We start from the raw sequence: 15914 nt of genomic DNA, 5'->3' as shown, positions 1-15914 counted from the left end.
TCTTCCTTCCTTCTCTTTCTTTGAAAAGTAGGGGAAAAATAGTAGACGCATATATGATACTCATCCAGCATAGCTTTATCATCACACTACATGAGAAATTGATCTTATTCATTTGCATTTTATCCACCTGGGCATTTACCTAACCCAGGCTTCAAACATAAGCAACTTTAAGGCAGTTCCAGCCATGTAAGCCTCACTGGAATAAGCAACAGCAACCTGGAGCAAGGGGGGAAATACGCATAAATCAATTTACATTATATTATCTCTTTAACACACAGTTAGAAAAAGTAATGTATTGGTTCCTTGTAATGGCTGGGAACAGTATACGAGGCAGCTATCTTTTGCTTGATAATATGCAGAACCTTGACCAGACTGTTCTGAACTGACCGAACCAGTTTTGAATATTTCTAGTATTTAGATATGTTATTTCTAGCTATGAAAAAGCATGTTAGCACCACACACATTTGCATATAAATAGTTGAAAAACTGCAATTAGTTCTTTTTTTAATTTAATTTTTAATTTTATATAGCAGTATAGTTGATTTACAATGTTGTGTTACTTTCAGGTGTACAGCAAAGTGATTCAGTTGCACATACACATGTATTCATTCTTTTTCAGATTCTTTTCCCATAGAGGTTATTACAGAGTATTGAGCAGAGTTCCCTGTGCTCTACAGTAGGTCCTTACTAGTTATCTATTTTATACATAGTAGTGTGTATATGTCAGTCCCAGTCTCCTAACTTATCCCCCATCCTGCTCCCCGCCACCTTTCCCCTTTGGTAACCATAACTTTGTTTTCGAAGTCTGTGAGTCTGTTTCTGTTTTGTAAGTAAGTTCATTTGCATCACTTCTTTTCTTTGGCAATTAGTTCTTTCAAACACGTGTTACCAAAATAAATAAATGACCAAGAATTGTTACAATGAATGCATCTCTAGTAAGACCCTCTATGCTGTCACGAAAAGCCTTGGTTGAGACCAGCTCCAACCTCTCAGAACCTCCAGAGTTTTACTTCCAGGACGCAACTGACTCAGGGATTCTCACACCACCAATCTCTGTGGACTTTATTCAGTAAATCATTCCTCAACAAGTGTCATTCTAAGAATTCAACATTTGAGAATCACAGCAAAAATCTATTGACAACACTTCTGCTGTGTTTTGGCTCTTGGTTAAAATGTTCAGCTGTAAATTCTTACAGTGCAAATCTGTGTACACATGCACATGCTTAAGAGTCCTAAATCAAGCCTTTAAGTATTGCAGGTCAGGGTATCTCTCAAAGGAGTGTAGTCAGATTCACACACTGCCTTTTGGAAAGAGCTTAGGGTGTAGCAGGAAGATTTTGGAGTCCCAAAGGCATAGGTTCAAATCTTAGTTCAACCACTTCCTGAGGGTGAGATCTTGGGTATTATTTAACCTCTTTGAGTCCCAGTTTCCTCATTGAAAAATGGGAATGAAACATTCTGTATAATGGAATAAATTCAACCTAGAATTCAATAGTAAGTGGTGAAAGAAACTTTGTCTCTCATCAAAATGTTTTAATACATGTACTTAGACCAGAGTCTGCAGGTAGTACATGCTACATAAGTGTAGTGTCTGCTGTTTTATTATTATTATTATTACTTTTTGCTGAACAGTGAAGTCACTTTGCTTTGGTGGCCAAGATGCTCAGAGGTCAATTTAGCACAATTATAAATGACAGAAGAGAATATTTATTAGACACTTCCTACGTGGTACACATTTTGTAAACCATCATATGCACTGTCTCATTTAATCTTTAAAATAACATCATTTTAACAGGAAATCGAGACCCAGAGAGTTAAGTAATTTGTCCAAAGATTCAAGCTAACAAGTGACGGTAAAGGGGCAGAGATTCACAACCAGATAATCTGAGCCTACTGCCTCCTTGTTTAACTGTGGTATTAATCTGTCTCACCACCAAGTCAGCCATACAACTAGTCCCTCCTAACTGGTTATAACTCATTATACACCTCTTTAAAGTATAATTGAAGAATATTGAGAAGTGTGTATATGCAGTATGTATGTCCCGTGTGTGTGTACATACATTCACGGTTGGACATATGAAAGCACACACACTTTTACATATATAAAATACACTTACATATATTCACTTCAGCACTATTTGCAATAGTAAAATATTGGAAATAGTCTAAATATTACAATGTATTATTCTGTTACAGAGAAGAATAGTTTAAGAACTGTATAATTCATCACTATTTTCCCATAGATGAAATCTACATTGCACTAATTTCCAATTATAGGTAATTGATGCATTTTTTTCTTCTTTACTCCTTTTTATTTCTCTGGGTTTTATTAGGTGTTGTCAGCTCACCTATATTTCCAACTCCCTCTCAGTGAGGGGATGTCCATATCTGGGAAGTGCTACATGCTGTTTAGGGTACTCACATTTATGGTTTCTTCCAAGATGCATGTATGGAAAGTCTATCTGCTGTCTCCTCTCCACCCAGATCCCAGTTCACCTTAGTTCTAAAGGTGTTTGCCTTGGAATCCCCCCCATCACACCTGCAACTACATATATGAATGAGATCAGCCTTGTCTTTAATGAGACACCTCTGCTCAATGTGCCGTCTCTGAGGTTAGTAACCACTTTTCTACTAGGAGGTCTAGGATCCCTCTCTAATGTCCTCTACTACATATGTTCAGATAAGGGTTACTCTTTTCTTTTTTGTATTTTCACCCTTATTCATGCATTTCTCTTTTTCCTGCACCATCCTTTGCTAAGCTTTTATATACAGACAGTCTCCAGCTTAATGATGTTTAGACTTGATTTTTCAACTTTACGATGATACAAAAGTGACATGCATTCCAGTGGAAACCATACTTTGAATTTTGATCTCTTCTCCAGGTGAGTGATACAAGTTACAATAGTTTCTCTTGATGCTGGGCAGTGGCAGAGAGCCGCAGCTCTCAATCAGCCACACGATCACGAGGGTGAACAACCGATACACTTACATCCATTCTGTACCCAGACCACCATTCTGGTTTTCACTTTCAGTACAGTATTCAATAAGTAACATGAGCTATTCAACACTTCGTTATAAAATAGGCTTTGTGTGAGATGTTTTTACCCAACTGTAGGCTAATGTGAGTGTCCTGAGCATGTTTAAGGCAGGGTAGGCTCAGCTATGATGTTCGGTAGGTTTAGGTGTAGTAAATGTATTTTCAACTTACATTTTCAACTTACAATGGGTTTATCAGGAGCAACCCTATCATAAGTCAAGGAAAGTTTGTGCTCTCTGAACAGCTTTTATCTTCCCACCACCTTTCACTCCAAAGCTTCCTGGACACAGCAGCTAAGTCTCCTTGTCCACTGCTTGGCTTGGGTTAGGGCCCACTTTACGTTCCTCGCTTCCTCCTACTCCCTCCCCACCCCAGTCACTGGTGTGCTCTGAATCTCACGTAACCTTCTCTAGCACCTTTTAAGACACTTAAAATACTTTCTAGGTCCCTGCTTTCATGTCATATGGAATCGATCACGTTCTATAGACCTATTTTTATCACTTATGCCATGCTGATTTTATTATAAATAAATACAATGGCTAATAATTCCACAACTTTGTATTTGTGCTGATAATACATCAGTCTTCTTTCATCTTTCTTTTTTTTTCTTTTTATCAATGCCATGCAGTGGATGGCTGTTATTTGTCTTTCCTTCAGCCATTCTTTTGGAAATGGCCTGTCATCTACAGTATGTATTTCTGGATGGGTATCAATCACACGGTCTGACTCCTCTGCCTCAGTAATGGGCCTGAAGGACATGCAAAGAGGAGCAGTAAGAGTAAATATGGGGAACTGACATGGATGTTGGAAAGAGAGAGGGTAATTCTCTGTTCCTTGGGATTCCTGGGTGCTGGTGACTCTATTTATACCCACATGGAAAAATCTGTGAAGCAAGCAAACACAGAGGAGAGATATGGGGGAAGGAGAGAGATGGGAGGGAATGTGGGGGAATAGAGACAGTATGATCATCATGGCCTCTCAAACCTGGATCTAGCCATTCCTGAAGTCAACTCTGCCTCTTTGAACTTGCCAGTTATGTAAGCCAACCATTTCCTTTGCTGCCTGGGCTACCTGAGAAAGGTTACTGTCAACTGCAACTGAAAGGGTCCTTATTAACATAACTGTCATCAGCTACATCAGCACTTCTCACTGAACCACTACTAGCTTTAGGTCATTAAGACTGGTGCCACTGAATTCAATAAGTCAAGACTCTGCCTTCCAAGGACTTACACCTTAGATGAGATACAGGACATGGATAACATAATTTTAAAAAGCACGTAGTTTTTAAGGAAAGTCACATTGCTCACTGCAAATAACACATTATGTTTGTACAATTAATATCAATTTATTTTGCTCAGTTGACCGATAATAGTGAAGAATATAAGTAGGAATTTTGGAAATAAGCCGGAGATCAATTCTCTCTTTCAGTTCATTTCTGTGACTCATGAGGGCAATACATGTTATACAATATTCCAGTCCAATTATGCTTTGTTGGAATACAGAATATAAAAGAAACCAGAATTGAGGAAAGACACCTACACTTAGGACCAGCTTTCTATAATGGGTTGATTAAATACCTGTCCTGGTGTTTCTGGTGTCTAGGGGTATCTTGACTCATCATCAGAAAACCTGTGAACCACAAACTGTTAGGTGATCTTTGACCTGAAATCTTTGGCATACTTACCAGTAGCCATTGTTCTTTTTATAATTCAACATTAGTTCACTATCTAATATCACTTAAAAGTTTCAGATACTGTGTGCATTAGCACTATGCCTGAAAAAACAATGTACATACTTTAATTAAAAAATAATGCTGTTGGAAAAATGGCACTGATAGACTTGCTTGATGCAGGGTTGCTACAAACTTTCAATTTGTTAAAAATGCAATTATCTGTGAAGAGCAGTAAAGCGAAGTGCAATAAAACAGGATATGTCTTTACTGGCCTAAATAGAGGCTAATGTAACCAGAAATAAATCCATGTATATACGGTCAATTGGTCTTTAAATACTCTAGTAGAGACAGAGCTTTGAGATAAGGTCTTCTGAGCTGCAAACACATTGATCTTGGAGCATTAAGGGATGGTGCAGTGGCCTAAACATTATAGGCAAATAAGAAAGATCTCCCTCCCCCAACCTTCACTCAGGTCCCTGTACCTGAGACATTTTCCATCACCTTTTCTCTGGGCTCCATGCCACCGTGCCATATTCATCTCATAAAAAGGATCCTCCCATTCTGGAGGCTTGACAATTGATGTCTTGTTAGTACACAGTATGACATCAGAAGAACCTGATCAGAAGTTCATAAGGACTTCAACACAGAATATCTAAAAGTTCTTATTAGACATGATAGTCACCCAACACCTTTCTTCCTGTACAGCTATCCTTTCATAAGTAATATGTGACTTCCTAAGAATCAGGGGTTCTAGTTGAGACCGAGATGAAACGACGATAAACCTGGACTAAATGTATTCTGTTTAAGGTGCTTTTTCCGAGAAAGGGATGTCACGTCTATGCCCCATGCTCTTTTCCTCATCCTGACTCAACAGCCTATATGCTGTGCAGTTAGTATATTTTGAGTCAAGGGAGGTCATGGTTAGTGCTCATTGAATTGACTTATATTGGTGAGGAGAGCTAAGGGAAACATTGCTTTTTAATGCTCAGCAAGAAACAGGTGGTGGGAACAGAGAGGCCTGTAAGCCTGCTGACCTCAGTACTTTGTAAGTGGTCCCAGGCAGGAATGCAGCCCGCATGAGGGCAAACGGGGTTATCACATAGGAGCAGAAGAGGGCAGGGGGTGGCTCTAGATCCGCCCTGGGATTTACAGCAGGTTCCTGCCCAGGGTGGGAGCTGGGGGCTGTGGGGTCCCTGAGACATTCAGGGCGTTGCTACTGAAGTGATGCAGGCCCAGCCCCCAGGCAAGGAGCTCAAAACTGAACACGATCCTGCCGGTGGGCGAGACGAGCACCTTCTAGAACCCTCCTGGATTCTGCGAGGAGGGTCATCCTTCCATGTGGGTTAGTTACAACTCTGTACATATAGAATGGTTCTTGATTTCATCTCTGAGTATATATAGATTTCCAGACCGTTTTCACTTCATTCCATCTAGGAGCACAAACAGAATTGATTCACTTAGTTTTTCAAACTGTAAGTCAGGAGCCAATTAGTGGGCCAGCATGAGAATAAAAAAGAAAAGGAAATGCACAGAACTGAATGGGACATAGCAGAACACGAACCACATAATGATAACAGTACTGTTTCATAAAAGTTCTGATTAGCGCATGTGCACACACACATCCACACATTCAATATATAGTCATGATGTAAAGTGTATTCTGTACTGTGGGTCACATTCAACAATGTTTGAAAACCACTGCAGTTGATAGTTTGACATCTTTTTAAAATTTAAAAGGAGAAAGTGAGGGAGAAAATATGAAAGAACAATTTGAGAGTACTAAGTTTAGAGGAAAGCGAAGGACACTCATGAGAAATTAACTCCCTTCCCCCTAGTTATGGAATAAAATTTTTCTGGGATTATAAATCTGTAAAATATATAGATAACTTTTTTTTTAAATGTTTAAATATCTGATATGAAAATACATGTGAAAGTTCTTAGAGAGTCCTAAAAGGCCAATATAAATCTGAAGCCTTTGTCTAAATGAATTCTACCTCTATTATTATTATTTTAATCATGAAGGCTCAGGGAAAAAAAGGAAAAATATCTTGCAATTCACAATCATGCTTTTTTCTAAGACCAATTATTTAGTGCTTCTTCCATATTCGAAATCTGGTATGCATCATGTTGCAGGGCTTGTTTCGGGTCTCTCTTGGACTGCCTTCTTTGCTAAGAGTGTCTCTGTTTTCTGTCATAATACATCACAGTATGCAAGCTAAAATGACTTAACCCCGAAACTAGCTTGGTCGGGCACAGGAAATGCCACCGCCGACCACTAGGTGGCAGAGCTGACTCGGAGAACAACCTCTCCAGCAGGCGCCAAAGCGCCGCCTGTTTCCCCAGGCTGGTGATGGGGAAACTTCAGCTTAGTTCAGTCATGCAGTCCGTGAAGGATATCAAACAGGGTCAACACACGCTCGGCAATCAAACATGTCTTTAAAGGGCATCCAACCTTTTCAGACGCGCACAGTCAGAATCAAACTTTGTGAACTCAGCTCGTGTTATTCATTTCAAGCTGCAGGGAGGACAGATGTGCCCTAATATGGTGCAGTCACTCCTCGTGCAAAACAGAACATCCCAGAAGCCAAAACTGGAACAGAATTCCATTTAAAAAGGACAAAGCTTGTTTTCAAAAAGTGGATGCATCGTGCTGCCTCCCTTGGTTGCCGCCTTTCATATGTTTTATTCAGTTTGACAACAAAAATGAAGGCTGCTTGGAAAAGCACTTGCATCAGCACTGCCTAGGCATAGAAGTTGCTACTGAAATAACATGGTTTTTACCTTAAAAACAAAAGCCTAAATGGGACTAATGATTATCTGCCTCAGCACTCTCAAGCCTTTGTTATTAGAATTTCTAGAGAAATGACAAGAAATGAAAAACAGAGGTGAAGCAGTTCTTTTTAAATATCTGGGGGCTTCCCTGGTGGCACAGTGGTTAAGAATCCGCCTGCCAATGCAGGGGACACGGGTTCGAGCCCTGGTCTGGGAAGATTCCCACATGCCGCGGAGCAACTAAGCACAGGTGCTACAACTACTGAGCTTGCGCTCTAGAGCCTGCGAGCCACAGCTACTGAGCCCACGTGCCACAACTACTGAGCCCACACGCCTAGAGCCCATGCTCCGCAACAAGAGAAGCCACCGCAATGAGAAGCCTGCGCACCGCAACAAAGAGTAGCCCCCGCTCGCTGCAACTAGAGAAAGCCCACCGTAGCAACGAAGACCCAACACAGCCAAAAATAAAAATAAATAAATTTAAAAATAAATAAATAAATATCTGTAAGCCCACTTTGCCCACAGGAGTCCATGCACTCCCCCTGCAGTCCTTTTCTGAGGGAAAAAGAGAGACAGAGTGCAGCTGGATTCTGTTCCACTGCAAACCCTTATGACCTAAGGTACGTTCAGTATGGTTTCAACATTCTGCAAATTCATTGTTATTTATTAATATTTTGAAGACCGTGCTTTTGTAATGTTATTAGAGCTAACATAATTGTAGAAATAATTCTGATTGGAAATCTTTTTAGTGAAAACAATCATTTGGGCTAAATATTTCTTACATCTCCATTTACATACTGAAAGGACACCTGGGAAGAAAGTTCTTCTGGCTTGATTTTGACTTCTTGTGATTACTTTAAGTTAGAGTAGCTATGATTTTTTTCAAGGTCCATATTTATCAGAGTATTTATTTTTTGTATCTGGACATAGTCCATACAGGTGATTTCCTTTTAAACTTCAGCCTACATGTGTCCTGCCCAATTCATACATGTACAGAAGACTGTCTGTTTGCAAAGAAAGTAGAAGTAAGCGGGAGACACGTAGAAAACAGTGTAACAAGCCCTGCCACGATGCATTAGGGTCAGAAACATACTGATTCTGCCACGTGGGCACATTATCTGAGTCCTCTGATCCTGCTTCCTCATCTATAAAATGAGGATTATCATACTTGAGGATTGGATAGAATGTGTAGAAAACACTCAGTATAGTCTGACGGGTCCATGGCAGTTTCTCAAAAATGGTAAGACTAATTGAATAATTTTCTATGACTGTTTGATTTTATAGATTGGCGCTTTTCAAGGCTAACAAGAGCTAACATTTGTTGAGTATAAAACACTTGTTGGGTTGAGGTCTCAACCCAAGGTGACTCTGTCTCCATTTGGCAATGTCTGCGGACATTTCTTGTCACAATTCGGGGAGAACGTGCTACTGGCATACAGTGTGTAGAGGCCAGGGATGCTGATAAACATCCTACATGCACCAGACAAGCCCCTACAATACAGAATTATCCAGCCCAAGAGGTCAACAGTGCTGAAGTTGAGAAACTCTACTATAAAGAAAGAGAGTAGAGATTCAGAAAATGTTGCAACATTCCATTTGCCAGGAGAATCTGGAAAATGTCCTGGCACTCACATACCTGGCATACTCTAAGTCTCTTCCAGAATCAGCTCACATTTAATTTCTCTGGAAATCACACTCTCCCCCACTCCCCCTGAGGATGAATCTCACATTCATTTATTTGGCTCTTCAATCATTATTTCAGACAGTCAATGTGTCTGAGTGCTTACTGCAGGCCTTATGTGGAAGACAGAGTTCTTGCTGTCTAGGAACTACCTGGAGACACCATCAACTAAACAACATCACTGCAATAGAAGGAGAAAGGCGAGGCTATTTTGTGAGTTTGAGGAATATAACTCCAGGCTGCCATGCAGTAAAAGGAGAACACAGCATTCCGAAGGGAGGACACACACTATTCAAAGTCGACCACCCAGTGGTCCTGCACGCCCTGCACATCCTCTCATCCGAGCCCACAGCATTTCAACTTGTCTCCCTCACTACACCGAAGAGTCCGTCTTCTGCTACTCAACTCTTTCCTCCGACATCTAGCACAATTTCCTTCCCAGAGTAGACCCAGAACTACTGTCTCCACCCCAGCATTACTGAGATGAACACTGTTACACTTTGGACAGGAGAACTGATAAGGGCTCAGGAGATAAGCTTGGAGAAGGTAAAGGCGGCAGGAAGGAAGAAACACACTGTATTTGCAACAGGCTGGGGGCTCCAGCTGTAGGGAAGGCTGACAAGCTTCTCTGGGTTTCTCAAAGCGACCTCAGATATGGTGGCATTTGGCTGGGAATGACCCAAGAAAAGAAAGAGTTCGGTGGAATACATCTTTCAGGACTGGAAGATCGTGAGTGAGAGAGGAGTCTTGCCTTGATCACCAGGCCATTGCCCATGGGCGGCTTCAGCCTCTTCCACCTAAGAGAAAGAGAGATGGGTTCTCAAATAACCACACCCTCTCTTTGAAGGTTCATCTGGTAGTTGGCACAATACAAACACAAGAGTTTTCTGGAAAAACAAGCATCACATAATACACAGATTTTGTAATCACTCTTTGCTGCCCTTGAATGTACTCTGGACCTCATACCCTTAACACTTGTCACACACCCTGATGGCACTAGGAGTCCTGCAAGGTGGTACCCTGGGTTTGAGTCCTAGCTCACTGTTCACCCAGCTGTGGCATCTCCCGTTAGTTCTGAAAGCTCGGAAACTCTCAGTCTCCACACACACCAGAAAATGAAGAATAGTAATAGCAGTAATACCGTATGGTTGTTAAGCAGATTCAGTGAGGTAACAGGTGAAGCATCTGATACAACTGCCATCACTCAATAGATGTTTTATAAGTGGGAGACCCCTCCTCTCCCACTTCATCCTCACACCCAGAACTGGGGTCCCTGGTGTTCCTGGTGAATTTGAGGTTCTTGATGTCTCATCTCAGAAAGAATTCAGTGAGAAACAAAATGATAGGTAAGAAGTGGATTTATTTAAAGAGAAACACAATACACAGAGTGTGGGCCATCTCAGAAGGCAAGAGGTCTTGGGAGAAACACGGTGTGGTTAGTTTTTATAGGCTAGGTAATTTCATAGGCTAATGAGTGGGAGGATTATTCCAATTATTTTGGGGAAGGAGTGGAGATTTCCAGGAGTTGGGCCACCGCCCACTTTTCGGCCTTTGGTGGTTAGCCTCAGAATTGTCATAGCACTGGTGGGTGTGTCATTTAGCTAATGTATTACAATGAGCATATAATGAGGCTCAAGGTCCACTGGAAGTCGAATATTCCACCATCTTGGACCTAGTTGGTTCTACCCAGTTTTTGTCATGTCCTATGGCTATGTCATTCTTTTAAAGGTTGTGCCCTGCCCCCTTCCCTCCTGTTTCAGTAGGTGGGCCTCAGGGAATTACCAAAGTCTACACCCCTTTTTCCTTGTCTGACGTTAACCAATGCTGCACCTGCTTAGGCAGATTCTCGGAGGACCCTAACAGGTTCAGTGAAGAATTGCAGGCCCTGACGCTTTCCTTGGACTTACCTGGAAGAATGTAAATATTGCCCTTTCCCACTGCTGCACCAGTGAGGAAAAGGCCCGAATTTGGGCACAGGCTACATGTTGCCCAACCACATAAAAACCCTGTGACAGCAGTACCTCTAATGGATCCCAATTGGGACTATCAACCAGGCCAGCCTGGTATCACGAGTAGGGATCACGTGATCCTTTGCCTCACTGAAGGGATGAAACGATGCATAATTAAACCTGTTAACTATGATAAGGTTAAAGAGATCACCCAAGGCCAAGATGAAAATCCAGCCCTATTTCAGGCCCGATTGGTAGATGCCCTCAGAAAGTATACGAATGTAGACCCAAATACTTTCGAGGGACACACTGTATTTGCAACTCACTTCATTAGCCAATCAGCCCCTGACATCCGTTGGAAGCTTCAAAAGCTTGCCATGGGGTCCCAAACCCCTCTCAACCTTCTTATTGACATAGCCTTCAGTATTTTTAACAATAGAGACCAGGCTGAGGAGGAAAAGAAGGAACAGCATGACTTAAGGAAGGAATGACAGGAAGCCAGGCTTTTGGCAGCCATCATGACAAGACGTATCCCACCACTTGATCACCCCAAAAGTACTCCCAGAAGACCTCTGCCAAGGAAGGGAGCCTTTCTCAGCTGTGGGAGTCCTGAACACTGGAGCAAGGAATGCACAGGAAACAGGTCCCAGCCTATACCCAAAATGCCATGCCCACTCTGCAAGAAGATGGGCCACTGGAAGAGGGAATGCCCCCAGCACTGAAGGGAGAGAGGAAATTCCCCCACGCCAGTCATGACAGCAGTTGACTGATGGGACCTGGGACCTCCCAAGGTTTCTGAGGAGACTGTCATCATCACAGGGGAGGAACCATGGGTGACCACTGACATGGCAGATAAGCTTGTCCAATTTCTAGTGGACACGAGAGCCACTTACTCTGTCCTGACGTCTCATGCTAGGCCCCTTGCCCCTAATCCTGCTCTATCGTTGGGGTCAGAGGAAAGCCAAAACTAAAATATTTCGCCACCCCTCTACCTTGCACCTGGGGAAAGACTCTTATAACTCACAAGTTTCTTGTCATGCCTGAATGCCCCAGCCCATTATTGGGGAGGAATTTTCTCTCAGCCTTGGGGGCAACTCCTACTCTCTCTGAAGACCAAAGCCAAGGAGTGTGTTTGGCTGGACTATGTATTATACAGGACACAGACAGTCCAACCCAAAATATTCCCCCAGAAATTGAAAAACATAGATCCGCAGGCCTGGGATCAGGGAATCCCAGGGAAGACAAAGTTCATCACTCTTATAAAAATCACCTTAAAGGAAACTAATAACTTCCCTTCCAGGCACCAACACCCCATAAAACCAGAGGTTTGACAAGGCCTCCAACCCCTAATCTCAAATTAAATATGAGCTCTCATTAAATATGAGCTTTTGGTGCCATGCCAATCTCTCTGTAATACTCCAATCCTACCTGGTCTTCTCAGGAACCCTCATCTCTGCCATCCTTACAAAAAGCAAATTTTGTAAAAGGGAGTAAAGTAATTTAGAACTAGACTTGTCAAGAATAAGTAGAAATCCTGTGTCTTTTCTGTAAACATTAGTAAAAAGGGTTTAGCCGTCTAGACAGGTGACCTTGATTTGTTCCATCTGCCAGAAGCCCAATTTGAATCCAACCCTTTGTAATTGATAGGTTTTACCTTGTACCTGACTCAGGGCTGAAATTCTGAAATGAGAACTATGAGGTCTCTCTGTTTGTTTGTGTGTTCATATGTATCTATATGTGTTTTAAATGTATGGTATTACCAAAATTAATTAGTAAAAGAGCTCTACTTAATTGACTTAATTAAGTGCTTATATAAATACTCAGAAATATAAAACTGGCCAAAATGAATTTCAGGTTCATGTCATCTGGGAAATATTCAATACTAAAGTGATACCTGGTATTAAAGGTGGCTTAAGCTTGTTGGTCTGATTAATACAGACACCTCTTTACAGTCATCAATGTTAAGTATAGTACTTCTATTGTACCTAGGTTTACTAGAGGTCAAATAAAACCTTATTACTGTATATCTGGCAAATCTGTTAGCAAGAAAAGTAACTCAAAATGGGGAAAAAAAAACTTTTAAGAAAAGTAGGATGTGTGTTTTCAGTAAAGAAAGCATGAGGAATGGAATTGCATTTTATTAAGCGAAAAGGAAATAGGTCTGACTTAGAGCTGGCTGTTCCTGGATGGAAAAATAAAGTGATGGATACAGAAAGTGATGAAAGGTTTGTGGAAAGTGGACCCTGAGAAAAGAGTTGTGCATGATCAGGATTTTCTAAGATTGAATTACATCTAGTCAGGTAAATGGATTTTGTTGGGAATGGGCTAGGACAAGACTGCATTTGGTTTCTCCCTCCAAAGTATTCTTGAAATGCTGCCTTTTACAACAGATTGTGTGAGTTTCTTTGCCTTTAAGTGATTTGTATTTGCTTTTGAGATCTCTTGTAACTTTGATTGAGAAATAAGTGTTGTCTCACAGTGCCCTATGATCTTATTTGACCAAGTGTTTTAAAACTTCTTGACAAACTTCCCAAATATCAAATTTTAATTAAAGTTTTTTTGATTTCCAGCTAACTTTGGGATGCTTTAGGGGGACCCTGAGGTAACCCAAAGAAAAATATTTAACTAGGATTATTTGCTATGTTAAGTTAAATGTAATCATTTGTAATTCTGGTTACTGTAACCAAGGTTCTTTTATCAATTACACTGTAATCAGATGTTTAACCATGCCTTTTAAGTCTTTTGTCATGTTTAGATATTTCATACTATGATGCTGTTACAAAAAGTACTTCATCATCAAGAAGATCCACAGAAAGGCTATGGAAACAGTTACAACAGTTCCACATCAAGAAGATGGCTATGTGAGGATTTCAGCCCATTCCGACTTAAAACAAGGAGTTGTCCTGCCCCTAAGGCCCCTAGATCAGGCATCCAGAGAGTTTTACTCCCTGACAGGCAGGGTCGATGCCCCTACTTAGCATTGAAGCAGTTACAGAAGATGGACTGTCGCCCCTCTGTTTCCCATAAGAATATGGGAGTAAAATCTCTGGGGGAGGGAATGAAACAGGAGAGAAGGGGGCAGGGCACAACCTTTAAAAGAATGACATAGCCATAGGACATGACAAAAACTGGCTAGAACCAACTAGGTCCAAGATGGCAGAATATTCGACTGCCAGTGGACCTTGAGCCTCATCACACGCTCCTTGTAATACACTAGATAAATGACCCACCCACCAGTGCCATGACAGTTCTGAGGCTAACCACCAAAGGCCAAAAAGTGGACGGTGGCCCAATTCCTGGAAATCTCCACCCCTTCCCCGAAATAACTGGAATAATCCTCCCACTCATTAGCCTATGAAATTACCCAGCCCATAAAAACTAACCACGCCATGTTTCTCCCAAGGCCTCTTGCCTTCTGAGATGGCCCACACTCTGTCTGTGGAGTGTGTTTCTCTCTAAGTAAATCCACTTCTTACCTATAACTTTGTCTCTCACTGAATTCTGTCTGCAATGAGACATCAAGAACCTCAGATTCACCAGGAACACTACTACTTCCTGAAGAGGGCAAAGAGGCTCTGGCTGCATTTCTGGTATGGAAGCATAAAGAGGCTTATAGGGCAGTAGGGCAGGGGAGAGACTGAAGATGGTGGAAGAGTATTGGGGTTTGGGTCCTCTGTCTGGGGCTCCTGTTCTTCCGGGTGCCACTAGAGAGGGCTTTTGTGTAGCCCGAATGGGTCCCAGCTGGCAAGGTTCCCTAACGCAGGACTTGCATAGCTCCAGGTTTTCTCTTAGGGCCATAAAAGCCTGTACATAAGGAACTTCTGTCCATTTCCCCTGCCTTTTGCAAAAGATGTCTAGCTGTAGGATGGTACTATAGTTGAGGCTCACGTTTTCTGGCCAGGCCTCATCGTCCTCAAGTTTATATTGGGGCCAGACTTCATCACAAAAGGAAATGAGCTTTTTTTGTTTTAAAGAATCTAGAGAAAATTTGTCCCAGTGACTCAAAATGCACCCGAAGGGTGAGTCCATGGGGATGGAGGAGGTGTTTCCCATCGTTCCTTCAGGGAGAGAATGCTCCTGTACCAGAGAGGAGCACTAGCATTAAGAGGTCCCATAGGGGCTAAGACAGGACTGGTTCCAGGTGTCCCCATTCCCCTTGTCCTGTCGACTTTATCCACAATGTGGGTTAGCTACTTCCCCATGTGGCAGTCTTTTTGGCCCCAGCATTCTGGGGCACGTGTCCTATCCTGGCATCTGCAGTACCCAGGATAAGTGACCTTCCTGAAGGTTTCTCTATAGATTCTATAGATTAATCCCTGTATTCTGGGATATGTTCCCCTGGAATGGACATCCTCATGGTTCTAGGACCTATTTAAGTCCCAGCCTTTTTCTCTACAAAGGTGGTAAGTTTTGGAAAACAGGCACTGGCCATCAAGGGAGATGGTTTGTGAAAAAGGAAAAAAACCCTCTCTTTTCCATTTCTTTTTGTGGGCGGCACCCCTGGGGCCTTGGTGCCATCCTCGCCCTCCCCTCTTCCCACATGTGCTCTGGCCAGTGGGCAGTGGGGCTGAGTGCAGGGGCGGATATGGCAGCTGAAGTGGAGGCACCGTGACTGTAGTTAGGGGGATGGAAGGCCCCATGACCCTGGAAGGACACTCCCAATCTTGCGACCCCGGGGAGGCAAGCACAGCAAATTCAGGTCACTTCCCAAGCATGTATCCCCGGGTGCGCGGTCATTTGTGTGACCCACCAAGCTTGAGTCGCCTGCCCTGCCCTAACAGGGTGGGGTCAGGGCAGACTCTG

At 42.3% G+C, this 15914-nt stretch overlaps 1 protein-coding gene across 1 annotated transcript in view; it reads right to left on the bottom strand.

Moving 5' to 3' along the window:
- CHRM3 (cholinergic receptor muscarinic 3) overlaps positions 1–15914 on the bottom strand; it is a 523518-nt gene that overhangs the window by 2375 nt on the left and 505229 nt on the right. The gene's annotated exons all lie outside the window — the stretch shown is intronic.

This window comes from Balaenoptera acutorostrata, chromosome 16 (assembly GCF_949987535.1).
Source record: "Balaenoptera acutorostrata chromosome 16, mBalAcu1.1, whole genome shotgun sequence".
NCBI classification, from domain to species: Eukaryota; Metazoa; Chordata; class Mammalia; order Artiodactyla; family Balaenopteridae; genus Balaenoptera; species Balaenoptera acutorostrata.
Note: the sequence above shows the minus strand (reverse complement) of the source record. Positions and strands in the feature narration are given on the sequence as shown.